The sequence below is a fragment of the Phoenix dactylifera genome, chromosome 2, assembly GCF_051530095.1.
Source record: "Phoenix dactylifera cultivar Ajwa chromosome 2, Ajwa_hap1_PhDact_Kaust_v1.1, whole genome shotgun sequence".
Taxonomy (NCBI): domain Eukaryota; kingdom Viridiplantae; phylum Streptophyta; class Magnoliopsida; order Arecales; family Arecaceae; genus Phoenix; species Phoenix dactylifera.
The window spans coordinates 35,098,802-35,112,043 of record NC_143191.1 but is presented as its reverse complement, the minus strand read 5'-3'; the positions used below and the strand labels follow the sequence as shown (position 1 = coordinate 35,112,043).

Here is a 13,242-nt window from a genome sequence, read left to right as displayed (position 1 = left end):
GTGAAACCACCATGAATTATTTTTGTAATATACAAAATGTATTATCATAAAAATATAGTTTTGTCATAACGTGCTACGTTTAATTTGATCGGTCGTCGAATTGATTGGGATTAATGAGACTTTTTTTGGGGTTAAATTCTGAAATTCCAGAGCCTGCTCCTCACGTGATGCAGAAATTGACCGTTAGGGTAAGAAGTATGAAGAGAGAGAGAGAGAGGAGGAGGTACCCAGGTCTCACGTTTTCACATGGCTCATGATTCCCAACAGAAAGAAAAGATTGGAAACGACGAGGAGAAAGGTCGGAGCGGACAGAATAGTTTTGAGTGTTTTCATTGACGAAAGGGAAAAGGGCAAAGAAAGAAGGAAGGAGAGAAAGGAAGAAATAAAGAGCTGGATTTGACTCAAAAGGCGTGGAAAGTTCTGCTGGTCGTTAAAGTAGGGTGGGACCTACCAAACGACGCCACCTTTTCCAGTTTGTGATGAAGCATACGCTAAGCCTCTTCCTTTTGGGTGCCCCCAAAAGGGTGCCCATGGTCGTCGGTCATCTCTTTCTTTCTTTTTAGCTCAAACTTCAAAGTAACGGCATTATAGTGTTATAACAGTCGTTACCGTAGGTTGATGGAACTGTTATGTTTCATAATTACTGATCATTAGATGATCACTATATCGTACCAGTTGCTTTTTTTTTTCTTTCTTTTTGAGGCTGAAGGAGGCAAACTATAGAAGCAACGTCTGCTCGACTTGGATTCCCTCGCAAGTAGGACGGCCTTAGCGAGATTGGCCCTTTTTTTCAAAAATATATATATTTTTAAAAAAATTTAAAATTCTAAACATTAAATTGTTTTATTATTGTGAGGAAATGTAGGTGTTCTAAAAATAAATAAATTTCTCCAATAAGTTAGCGACTTATTTTTTTTTTGAAAGAGAGATAGAGGAAAAGAATGTTTGAAAAATATAATGACGATGCTGCCATCAAGATTTGAGCTCCGTACCAAATATTTTTCTAGAATAGATAAGTCGAAAAAATCAAATTACTTGACGATACATTTCTTAAGACTTGAACCTAGAATGCATGTGGTTATTGATGCGTCACCTAGTTTGCATCCATACATACGTATATATGTGTGTACATATTCATGTTTGTATGGTTATGCATGCATCTATTTTTTAAAAAAATATGAGAATATTTTTATAATTATAATAAAAAGATTATACAAATCCATAAAGTAGGCTATAAACTAGTGATTTTACCCCTACTCGTCCATGGGGGAGGAGGCTGCGAGTTCACATCCTGATTTTGTTATCCCCCAAGCACTTGACTTAGAATTCTAATTTATAATTTTTCAAGATCTTCTAAAAAAAATCAAGGAATAGCAACAGCCTCATTTGCAAATGACCTGTACGGATAAGTTGTCATTTATTGGGGGGCAATAGAGGGGTAGCTTAATTTAGTGCACTAAGGGACAATAATGCTAGTATAACGTGAATTACTAAAAAAATTTGAATTGTTCATGAGTTTTTCATTGACTTAATCTTTCAATTTCTCAATAATCAAATTGCTCGAGTATTACTATTCATGAGTTATATGAGAACTTCATAATTTTTATGACTAGTTATCTATAAAATATTCATTGGCCATTTGAATCAATGATATCATTGCCCTCGTCTACTGTTAATGCCTCTTATATTAATTTTGGATAATTAATAAACAATAGATCAATAATTTATCCTTTTTTTTAGGTTCTACATGGCTAGGTTTTTTTTTTTTTTAGTAAGTCGGCTGCTCATATTGCTCGCTTATGAGCATAGCCAGCTACATCACTATCAAAAAAGCTACGGAAAACTGCTAGGTTTCTTTGTAAATCTCTGATATCATGTTTAACTGGTCGATAGTTTATAATAAAAAAACATGGTTGCGGAAACGTTCCTTCTAAGCTTTTGTTGAGAAAGAAAAGCTGCATGTGGGGCAGGACAAGGATAGAAAGTCCAACTGAGATGACGAAGGAGGCTTAAAAAAGAGAAAGGATTGGAAAGTTGTGCACAGTGCCCTTTCAAATATATAACCAACCTCACAAACGTGTTTCAGCTAGATGTATCGAGTAATGTTCTCTGCTCCTTTTTAAGCTTTTAAGGAGAAATAGATTGCTTTAGAGATGAACAAATGGCCTCCTCTGGCCATCGCAAGTCGTTGAAGAAAGAAAAGATGGTAATCACCGAGCTTGTTGGTTTCTGTTCTGCCTTTTTTTGTTACCTTTGCGTGGTCCTCTCGAAAGCTACTTTATTGACCCTTAATTTGCTATGTATTCTTTCATGAATAACCTTTATCCCTACTCTCTCTCTCTCTCTCTCTCTCCACACAAAGTCCAAAAGCTTCTTTTCTTGAAAGGAAAAAAAGAAATTAAAAACCATTAACTTCCCTGTTTGCGACAATTAGGTGACATAAGAGCATTTCCGAATGCTAGTCAAAATTGGTTTATTATTTCTCAAGAAGGCCTAAAAAACTTTACTCAGAAAGGTTGGTCAAAATAACTTTTCCAGGAATTTTTGAATAGGATGACATGCACATTCTTAAGTTCATGGAACTTTTTTTTAAGGCACTAAGCTTATCTTAGGCCGTAGGATTACTATGCCCTAAACTTTGAAAGGAATCGAGGCCATGCTGCACATGCCATTTAATATATTTCTCTTATTTATAATCATATCAAGTTTTATCGTATCTATTTGAATTTGTCTTTTTAAAGTTATTTTTCATTTTTATTTGAGTAAAAATCCTCTTTTGATTATTAAACTAATCCATGATGACATGTACATACAACGAAAAGGAGGCTAATTGTCGTATATCTATGCTAAAGCTAATCATGGGCTAGATTTAGGCGCAAAAAAAAATCAAATTTTAAATAGATCCAACCTAAAGTCGAACTAAAATATGTCCGAGGCCCAGCATATGATCAGCTCTAATCCATACTCCTCTGCCATAGAACCGCTTTGGGTCTCCTTGGGATAGCATTTCATGGGGATCAGCTGAAGAGCTCATCCAATATTTCATGACTCATACAATGCACATTGCCCACCCAATAGAAAACAAAATTCAACTCTTCTCGTCATCGTTGCCTTTCCTACATCCGAGCACGGCTTTCATTACTTTTACTTCTTTTGGCACCACGCATCAAGACTTCCTTTCCTTCCTCTCAATGCCTCCTAATGTTCGCTTTAATGGGTCCTCGCGGACAATGTAGGTAGAGGAAAGCTACAACTCCGCCCAAAGTGGCCCGCCTTTCACGTGGGACGGTTGTAATTTGGCTCGCCACCTTTGTTTCAACCCTTGGGTCCTCATCGCTCATGTCGCCATCCTTTGATTAGTCTTGCACTTGTTTTTTTTCATTTGTTCCAATGTTACTAACATGTAGGCCCAACCTTTGCAACGCCAAGTTGTTTGAATTCCCCAAAACATAAATGCAGATATATAAGCTTTTATTAGACCAAAAAAGAGTTCGACATAGCCTATGGTATTTGAGAAACATTTGCCCTCTAATACAATAAAACTTGGGGTTGATGAAGTATTAGTTAATGAAGGCATGGATGCGTGTGTGAAAGGAGCGAAAGGGAAGGAGAAAAAAGGAAGTTTGGAACAGGGAAAAGGCAATGAATGGAAGCACATGAGTTGCAGTTGGGAGCAGGACCCACCTTTTTCTTTTTGTTTTTGACAACCCCTCGGCTCTCGTCTTTGTCTGAATGGCTCGAACCTTTTCAGACTGCTGGTGGATGGATGGCTGCTGCTGCCTCCTTTTAAACTACCCCTGGTGCATTAATGAGTGGGGTCTATGGTTGGAAATCACACCCAAAAAGAAGAGGTTTAATTGGGTTGGCTTAGCCTTTACGGCAGTGATATCGTATACGGCCGCTGCTCTCCGTTTCAAACAATACAAACTAAGGCGAAGGGAAAAGAGTTCAAGGGTGCGATCGGGCAAAGCTAGTTGAAAGAAAAAACTAGAGGTCCCCCCCCCCCTCCCCCAATTCACGTTTCTTACTTTTAAACGAATGCTGATGTGGTGGTGCTCAGAGAACAGCCAAATATCATGTGAACTTATCCTGGCACTCCTCAATGTACTGCATCGATCCTCAATTACTACATAACACATGGAAATATTTAAGACCAAGTATCCATTTTCTAGAACTAGATCGCCTTCGTCCATTTGCTGCAACTGTTCGTGACTCCATCTTATACCTAGCTAGGTTGAAATCCATCTCCCTCGATAGATCGAATCAAATGCTTGCGAACCGGGATATTGAGTAATAAGGATTTGGAAGACAGGTCAATGCCTTTCAAAATGAACCTCCACCCCTTGCCTTAAAGCTATAAACGATAATAAAAAAAAAAATTATTTTTTTTTCCTATGGGATTCAGATTGTTCCACTTCAAAGTTATTTCTACCTGCTTAAATATAGGCTTAGTCCAGCATGTAACCCTATAATTTTATTGGCTGTACTGGCCTAATCTATAAACTCAATAAAATTTTCAGTCTAATCATCTAAATAGATTCTTAATTGAAAATAGATTGACTGAAAAATAAATTAAGTAAACAAATATTATTATCAATTCAAAAGGTAAACTATGATGTTCTTCCTCATTGTGACATCGGATTACCATTTTGCTTTCCCATTCCTCTACTTTTTTCCATCCTTCATGTGATGGGTAGATCTTTGTTGCACTTGCTCATATCATCTCACCAATCAACTTTCAGCTCTTTATCTTCGCTTAGTGCGACTTCTTATTCTAGTTATGGTTTTTATTATTTTAAAGACTTGCTCACTTAATTTACATGCTTATTCCTATATATGTATGTACACAAATTAATTTTTAGACCTCTTCCCCATCCACTACAATATTTTCTACCATTACAATTTACTAGAAGAAAAAACTTTCACATGATAGCAAGCATTATCCAAAAAACTACACAACGCTTTGTACAAACTTTCCCTTTATATATAAAGAAAACTTGTATTTTGATGTTTTATAACTGTAACTATGAACATTGACCGAGAATGACCCCAACTTGATCTTGTCCAGTCATTTGAGTGCAAAATCTCTGAATTATCTTGTTCTTTTTCTTTAAATACATCTTAGCGGCTTTAGATGAAAGCTGAAAGAGTCAGATAAATACAGAGACCCCAACATTTGGTTGGGTCACTTGAATGTGCTTGGGGGAGTCGGCTTTGGCACCAAGGTGCAATCGGGTTTTTTTTGTTTTCTTTGCTTGCTATGACGGACATGTTAAATTACACGAGTCCGAACACACCTAATAAAGTTAGAAAATAAAACATCACGGAATATTCTAAGCAAATTTTCATTTTGAATCCACAAGATATCACTGCGTGGTTGGTCGTATAAGCGACTATCCAGTCCGCAGCACCGTTAGCCTCCTTAAAGACGTGCTTGGCCTCAAGACCCGCTCTGTCTCCATCCATCAACCAAATATAACGCAGCAGAGGATGGTCCTCTTCTAAACCGCTCGGGCCCCTCTGGATCAAGCATATCACGGTGATGGAGGCGCACTCGGCTTATTTGCCTGGTCCATGCAAGAGAAATAGCGTTCCCAACGGCAGCGAAAAGAAAGGTTCGTCCCTGCAACGCCATGCGCATGCCGTTCTTCTGGCGGGCAGGGTTGGCCTCGTCCAAACCAGACTGGTCCATGCAAGTGGGGTGGTTCGATCCTTCAGCGGTGCTAAAAGGCAGCATTGTCAGCCACCCTCCTCCTCCTTGGAGTTAGCGTAAAGGTTTCGTGGGGATCGCTCTAGATTTCGTGTCTGACAGCACCAAAAACATAGCACCCCACCTAAGCTAGCAGCCACTCCCTTCCCCACCTGCTCTATGGTTTCTCTCTTTCTGCGTGTCGAGTTGGAATCCGTCCACATGTAGGTCGGATTGGATAAAAATCCAATCAAAAATTTATCAACCCAAATCTAATTTATTTATTAAATAAATTAACATTTTAAATATAAATTCGATACACGTAATTCAATTTGGCTCACGCAACCCATCTATTAAATAGGTTGGATCAAGTTAAACAGATCAGATGTATTTTTAATAGCATAAATAGATTAAATAGATTGAGCGTTAAATATACTAAAAATAGATTTTAAATGGACTCAATTATTAAATGGGTTAAAAATGGATTATAATCGGATCAAAGGTTGATTAAAGGTTTAAATTTGAACCCAACACGTTCAATAAACTGGTTTATAAGAGTTGATCTATTTAGGACCGATACCTATTTATGTCACATTGAAATCTGTTTAGAGCAGGTTGTTTGCTCGTCATATCATAAATTGTCACCCCTAGTTGGAAGCTAGTTTGGATAAATAAATATATTGGTTCAAGGCATGGAATATTAATGTTTTTTTTATGGCTGGGATGTCATAAAGTTAGATGGTAAATTTCTTTCAGATATTTGTAAAGCTGCATCACGGTCCAAGAGAGATCGAATATTGTAAAGGTTTGGAGGACACATCATAGAATGTTTCATTTTTCCTTTTATTACTAACATGGCCATGGATGTCCCCAAATTTTGTGGTATACTTAGATACATCAGGTATTGTCCTGGACAGTTGTAGGTGATTATCATCAATGCTAAGTCCTCCTAAGTGAATTTAAAAGCCATCTCAAACTTAAATGATATATTAGAAAGGAAAATCCCAAGTGTATAATCCAAAATCCAATTATCTATTGGTTTCATCAGGTGCATCATTCAAATACAAGTCCAATTCTCAGACATTTGCTGGCTCTTGTTATTATTGCCGTCCATATTTTTTTTTTAATATAATTCGGTCACATATTTTAAGTTAGAAATCAGCATGAACATAGGTAGACTTTTGCCAGACACACGAGGTCAAAAAGTAAGTAATACATTGCCTTTCTCATGCAGGGTTGAGAACTCGGTGAAATCAAACCAACCCTCAAGAAAAAGGTTTCTGCTTTTAACTAGGTCTAATCATTACCCATTGGAAGAAAGATCAGGGAGGAAGGTTTTAGGCTGCCAACTTATATAAATGTTGGTCAATACGTTAGGCCAGTAAATTTGTCAAACTGGATGGAAAGTCAATTAAAGATTTGTTTGGAACATTGGATTGAAAATTTTATGAAATCCATAAATTAAATTAGTACAACTATCAAAGTCATAGAATTATATATTAGATTAGACCTATATTCATAAATACGACGAAGTAGCTTTGGAATGAGCCAACCCGAATTTTATAGAGAAAAAAAAAAAATCTGACAAGATCTTTCTTTTCTTCTAGATTTTTATGAATATATGTTTAACTCAATTTGTAATTTTATAATTTTGCTTGTTGTGTTGGTCCAACTTACGAGCCCTATAGAATTTTTAACCTAATCACCTAAACAAGTTGTAAAATTGGACTGAGCCTGTAATTGATTGGATCTAACAACTTTATGAGTTAGAAGAAAGTCCATCTTTACTGGCTACGTACAAAACCAAATTGGTAATACAGGTTTTCCGTATTGGACTCACATTTGCTATTATAATCAGAAAAAAAAAAGTACAATAAGGGGCAACATATTTTTTAAGAACTAAAAACTTAAGAATTCAAACTTTTAATATTCACAATTTTTTATGTAAAATTCAGAATCTTATATGTGCATTATACATGCCAAATATATAGGTCCTTCCAAGAATGGAGTCATAATGGTCCTGAAAGTTTATGAAACAATATTTGTTTTTTCCACAGGCCACAAACGCTGTTTCTTCCTCACTGCTTGGTTTTCAGCTATCACCAAGTTGGACCATAAAAAATTGCATATAAATAGTTGTCGTTTTCAACCTGACCATCTTAATTAAGATGCTCCTGCACGAGACCACCAATGTCCCAAACGCAGCAGTACTAGAAGAGATGACTCAAATGAGAACACGACCTCTCGGACCCGAAAGAATCTGCCCACCTAAATGACCACGTCTTGCTGAATACAATGCGCGAGAAAAAAACAATGTGTTTTTTTTTTTATTATTTTGGGTACAGCTGTTGCTCAGTTTTAAGGTGAGTGCAGCCCAAAAAAAAGAAAAAAAAACCTAGAATGTGGGATGGACATGCGGACCAAACATATATACTGAGAAACTAACGGAGCAGCAGCTTCGGTAGTCTCCTATATAGCTAACTATTCTGATGAGATTTTTTGGCGGGAGGAGAGAGGACTATCCAGTATATTCCAAAATTTATTATTTTTTGATTTTTTTTGGAAAGAAAAGTTCAGACTGAAGATGTGATGCAAGGATGGTGAGCTACATAACATGTCCAAAAAGCCTTTTTCGAGTATTGAAATAATATTTAGTGGACGCCAATATAATTTTTAATAAAATAAATAAATAATATCTTAAAAGAACGTATTAGTAACTATCCTCAAAATTACAAATCATACGAGCGCTGAGCCTCTCGCCTCCAGATTTTCCTTCTTTTTTTTTTGGTTGGTAGTTAAAGATTCTCTCCTGGAACACTAACCACCCAAAGAAAGGTAAAGAACAAAAGGATACCACTATATTTACATATCTACCCTTAACAATATGTGAATGCCCACCAATTCTCCGGTGCCCATCTACGGCGGTGGCCACCGTCCCCGGCAGCCAATTTCCGCTGCAGCTCCACCGCCACACCAGGGACCGACACCCTTTCCACCCACTCCTCGAATCCACCGCAACTGGTGGCTCCGGCGAGTCAAAGGCCGCCGACGATCCGATCAAGCGATCGTGCGTCGTCGTCGATCAGTATTGACCGCCCACCGCCCACGACTGCAGCGAATTTCGCTGATACGGACTCGAAGACCTTCCTCCGCAGTGGTTGCTGGAGTCCACAGGCTTGAACACGACCGCATCGTCCACCAAGTCCATGAGCTCAGAGGCCGCCGACGATGACGTCGAACACTTGACCGCGAGTCGCCGCTTCTCGATCTCATGCTCGACGGTGAGGTCGCTGGAGTTCCTCGAGCCTTCCCCGACGTCGTTGTCCGCCCCCGCTACCAAATTTAAATCGAGCGATAGGCCTGCGCCACCCGACGGCTCCTTTCTTGGCTTCACTGTTTGATCGTCATCGCACAGCCAATCCGCTCGACGCTTACGGGGACTGTCCCCGATCGAGAGCTCCAGTTGCCACCGACGATTGGCCGAATCCAATCTTTTCTGCTCGCTCTGCAGAATGGAGTCGGTGGAGGTCCGGAGCTCCTCCGGCAACCAGTCAGCCGTAAGGATGAATATGACGCTCCCCAGGCTGACCTCCCGGCCATAAGAGTCCGGCAGCCGGCCCCTTTCCATGGCACGCTTGATGCTGCCATGGACGAGCCCGTCTGCCCGATCGATGTCTTCGAGAACGACAACCGAAAATGGGTTCCGGCGGATGGCCTCCACCACCCGGTCCAGAGAGGTCCTCCCTCGGGAATTAGCAGTCGACTCACGGTCATCGCCGTCCGACCGTGGGATGCCACTAAAATTAACAGTCACCGGGCTAGTGCCAAACACCAGCTCGGACACCGCGGTCGCCATCTTCCTCTTCCCGACCTTATCAGGGCCGATGAAGAGAAGCCAAGTGTCGCCCTTTGGCCCCAAGCTCCGCCGCCTCCCATTGCCGGACTTGCACCGCATCACGACTGTCGCTACGGTGGAGGCTGCCTCTGGCTGCCAACTGACCTTATCGGTGAGTCCCCTGAAGAGCCTCTTGAAGGTGTCCATATCGGAAATGCCAGCAATCTTGGCTCTCTGTAGATCTGAGAATCCATCTTGCATGCACCCGGCCGACTCCTCGGCAAGCTCTTTATGAGTCTTTTCCAAGGAATTATCGTCCTTAGGGGACTTCAAATGCCCGAGAACAAGATCGGTCCTCACCGGGCTTCCGGGAGAGCTCGTAGACTGCTCCGGCAATGTGGTCGGTGCAATGTTGCCCTGGTTGCTGTTCACCTGAAGCGGGGGAAGGCTCCGAGAAAGTGTTAATTTCGGTTCAGATGGTGGGCGAGGAGCGAGCATACTGGAATTGCCCAAAGCGGGCATTGAAAGGGCTGGAAGCAGAGGCCTTTCAGAGCTGAGAAGCATCGGTTGGAAGTTGGAGTGGAGGAGGGAGCACGTCTCGCGCCACCTCTTCAGCAGATCCTCTGTGCTCTGCTTCCACACGGAATCTTGCTCCTTGGACTACAGAAGATCGCCACCACAGTTCAAAAGAATCAGCTTTAAGAATCACGAGAGTTTCGGTTCGTAAATTGGATTAGGGGATGATGGAAAAAGCATTCAGACCTGAAAATGATCGGTTGTGGATTTAGCGCTGCCTCCATTGCTCATCTTCGCGAGCTGGAGCCATTGAGGCAGCGTCTGATGAGCATCCGGTTTCGAAGACGATTTCTCGAACTCCTTTGCAACAAGCTTGGCTAGCTCGCGCTCGTAACCATCCATGCACAGTGGGCAGAGGGTTATCCTTCGGGAAGGGTCAGCGCTTTCCGGCGGTCGTCTTGGAGGTATGGCGGCAGCGCCCACCACCACCGGGAAACCTTTCATCGGGGCTAGAGTTTCGACAGAGCTGCTGAGGATTCCATTGCCCCCAGGCCTGCAATTCAAGTAAAACCATAGCTCAGCTTCATGGCAACCATGTTTCCTTTTAAAGTTCACGTCTCAAATGAAACCAATGGATCTACCAGCATTGCAGCTAATTGAACGGATGAGGCGAGACTGTGAGCCTTACGATCTCAACCAAGACCAGAATGCAATCAGTTGGAACTCTTCGCTTTTAAAAAAACAATAGCAGCGGAAGCAGCGACTAACGCCATCAGAGAAACTAGTACTGTTCACTAAAGGATGGGTCCAAAAATAGAAACTATGGAACCAAAGCAATAAAATGGAATGCAATCCAGGGAGTTCTATTGAAACGGCTGACGAAGAGGATGAGGAGGGGGAGGAACAATGAGAATAGGAGGAGGAGAAGAAAAAAAAGAGAAAAAAATCACACCTTGGGAACATACAGGGGAGGGGCGACCTCGGGGCGATCGGCACAGCCTGGAGGTCCCAGTCGTTCTCCATCGTGGGGTGGTAGACCTGACACCGGAGGTAGGTGGCGCACGACGCGGTGCCAACGAGCCACAGCCGGCCAGCTTCGCCGAAGCTCTTCAAAAGCCTCCCCATCTCCACCACCGCCGCCCGGCCCGCATCCGAGATGATCGGCTGTGGCTGAGCTGGTGCTGGACCCAAGGAAGCCCCGACGCCGGGAGGGCACTCCACGAGCCATTTTAGGTCCCCGAGATTGAGAATCATGCTGCGGCCGCCGCCGATCCGGGCCTCGATCAAGCTACCCAATTCTCTGATCCTCGATGGAATTTGGGACCGGTCGGGGACCACAGTGGATTCCTTGTCCAAGTAGATGACTTGGGCGGCCCGGAGGGGAGGCGGGGCGCCGCCGGACTCGATCCTCTGCAGGACCTCTCGCATGACGGCGTCCGGCTCGGAGTCGCCGACGAAGACCGGGTTTCTCTTCTTGGGTCTCATCAGTATGTCCATCACCCCGTTCACCTCCTCCCTCCGGTGCAGGTCTGCGCCGCCACCAGCGGCGGCGTCGGCTTGGTGCTGGTGGAGGCGGGGGTTGATGTAGAGGTTCCGGGGCGGGGCGCGGTAGGCCAGATTGATGCCGAGAGCGGAGGCGGCGGAGGGGGAGGGGGAATTGGTGGTGGAAGGGGCGGCGGCGGAGGAGGAGGAGGGGGAAGAGGAGGGGAGGGACTGCTCGATGGTAGCCTTGACGGCGGTGCTGGAAAAGCTGGCCTCGCGCATGACGCGGCTGACGGAGGGGTCGTCGAGGATGGATATGACGAGCTGCTCCAGCTCGACCTTCACGGCGAGGAGCGGCTGCTGCTGCTGCTCCGGGCAGCCGCGGCGCTGGTGGGCCTGGGCGCGCTTGAGGGCGGCCAGGAGGGCGTTGGAGATGGGAGGCTCGGTGACGCCGGAGGAGGAACTGGTGGGAGGATTGGAATTGGTGGAATTATCCCTGGTGGGATTGGGGTTGGAGGAGGAAGAGGAAGAGGAGGTGGGGAGGCGGTCGAGGGCGACGGAGAAGCAGAGCTCGAGGGCGCGGCACTGGAGAGGGTGGGAGGAGTTCGGATGGGAGCGGATGCAGGCCTGGCGGAGTAGGCCGGAGGGGGCCGCCAGGAGGGTGGCGGCCACATGGAGAGGGGTTGTCTGCCCGTGGTTCCGCCGCGCCGCCTCCGCGATCGAGTGCGTCAGGACGCTCGCCGCCTCCGGCGTCAGAGTCTGCTGGATTGTGCTCAGTCCCGCCCTCATCCCGAATCTCTTCTATCTCTATCTCTCTCTTCTAATTCTAATCTAATGAATAAAAATCTCACCTTTCCAAGCTTACACACATTGGCAACCAAGAAAAAACACAACTTTTTTTTTTCCTTAAAAACTCTATTCTTTTTCCTGACAAAAAGATTAGAAAGAGAAGAGAAGGAAAGATGCGGAGGAGAAAGAGATATGATGATCAAATTGGAGGTACCCCGTTACCACCAGAAATGTGAAGGGAATTCTAAGAAATTTGGAAAGGAAGGAGCCAAGGAAGTAGAAGAAGAAATGGAGGGGCCTTCTTTTTGTTCAACAAAGGAGGATTGTACGGATGTTAGAAGAAAGGGAAAGAGAAGTAGGGGAGAAAAGAGAAGGGGAGGGGGGGGGGGGGGGGGGGGGGGGGTGCGAATAGAATCTTCCTCCCCTTATATGTTGCTCGCTTTATTTTTAGGGACGAGAACGAAACTGGGATTTGAGAAGAGAGAGAGAGAGAGAGGGGGGGGAGAGGGAAGGAAGAAGAGAAGAGAGATAAAGAAAGATGGGAAGGAGAATAAGTTTGGGAGAATGGTGAGGATTTTTGGGCCATGTAGTTGGCTTTCTAAGAGACAAATTCTCTCTCTTTCTCTCACAACCTTTTTCCTTTTTTTAAAAGTTTTTTTAGTTTGATCTTTTAAAAGATTGCTGTCTTCTTCTGATTTGTTTATATCTGAAATGCTTCACATATTATATTAGTTTCTCTCACTTGCTTTTAATGCATAGCTTCTTTTTTTTTTATCTCCCTTTTCCTCCGGCCTTCTCCCTATCTATCTTTTTTCCCATCCCTTCCGTCTCTCAATCTTATCAATGGTTGTGCTGACCGACGATTGACCATACCTTTTCCCAGCAGACACCACACAGTCTCTCTTTCTCTCTCTCTCTCTCTCCAAATATC

General features: G+C 43.4%; 1 pseudogene across 1 annotated transcript; it reads right to left on the bottom strand.

Moving 5' to 3' along the window:
- Nucleotides 1-8,529: 8,529 nt before the first annotated feature.
- On the bottom strand, nucleotides 8,530-12,455 carry LOC103701691 (protein SMAX1-like; annotated as a pseudogene). Its single transcript, XR_015975388.2, has 3 exons — nucleotides 10,993-12,455; nucleotides 10,287-10,593; nucleotides 8,530-10,184 (listed from the first exon to the last, which is right to left on the bottom strand). The product of XR_015975388.2 is annotated as a protein SMAX1-like (transcript).
- Between the last annotated feature and the right edge of the window lie 787 nt (nucleotides 12,456-13,242).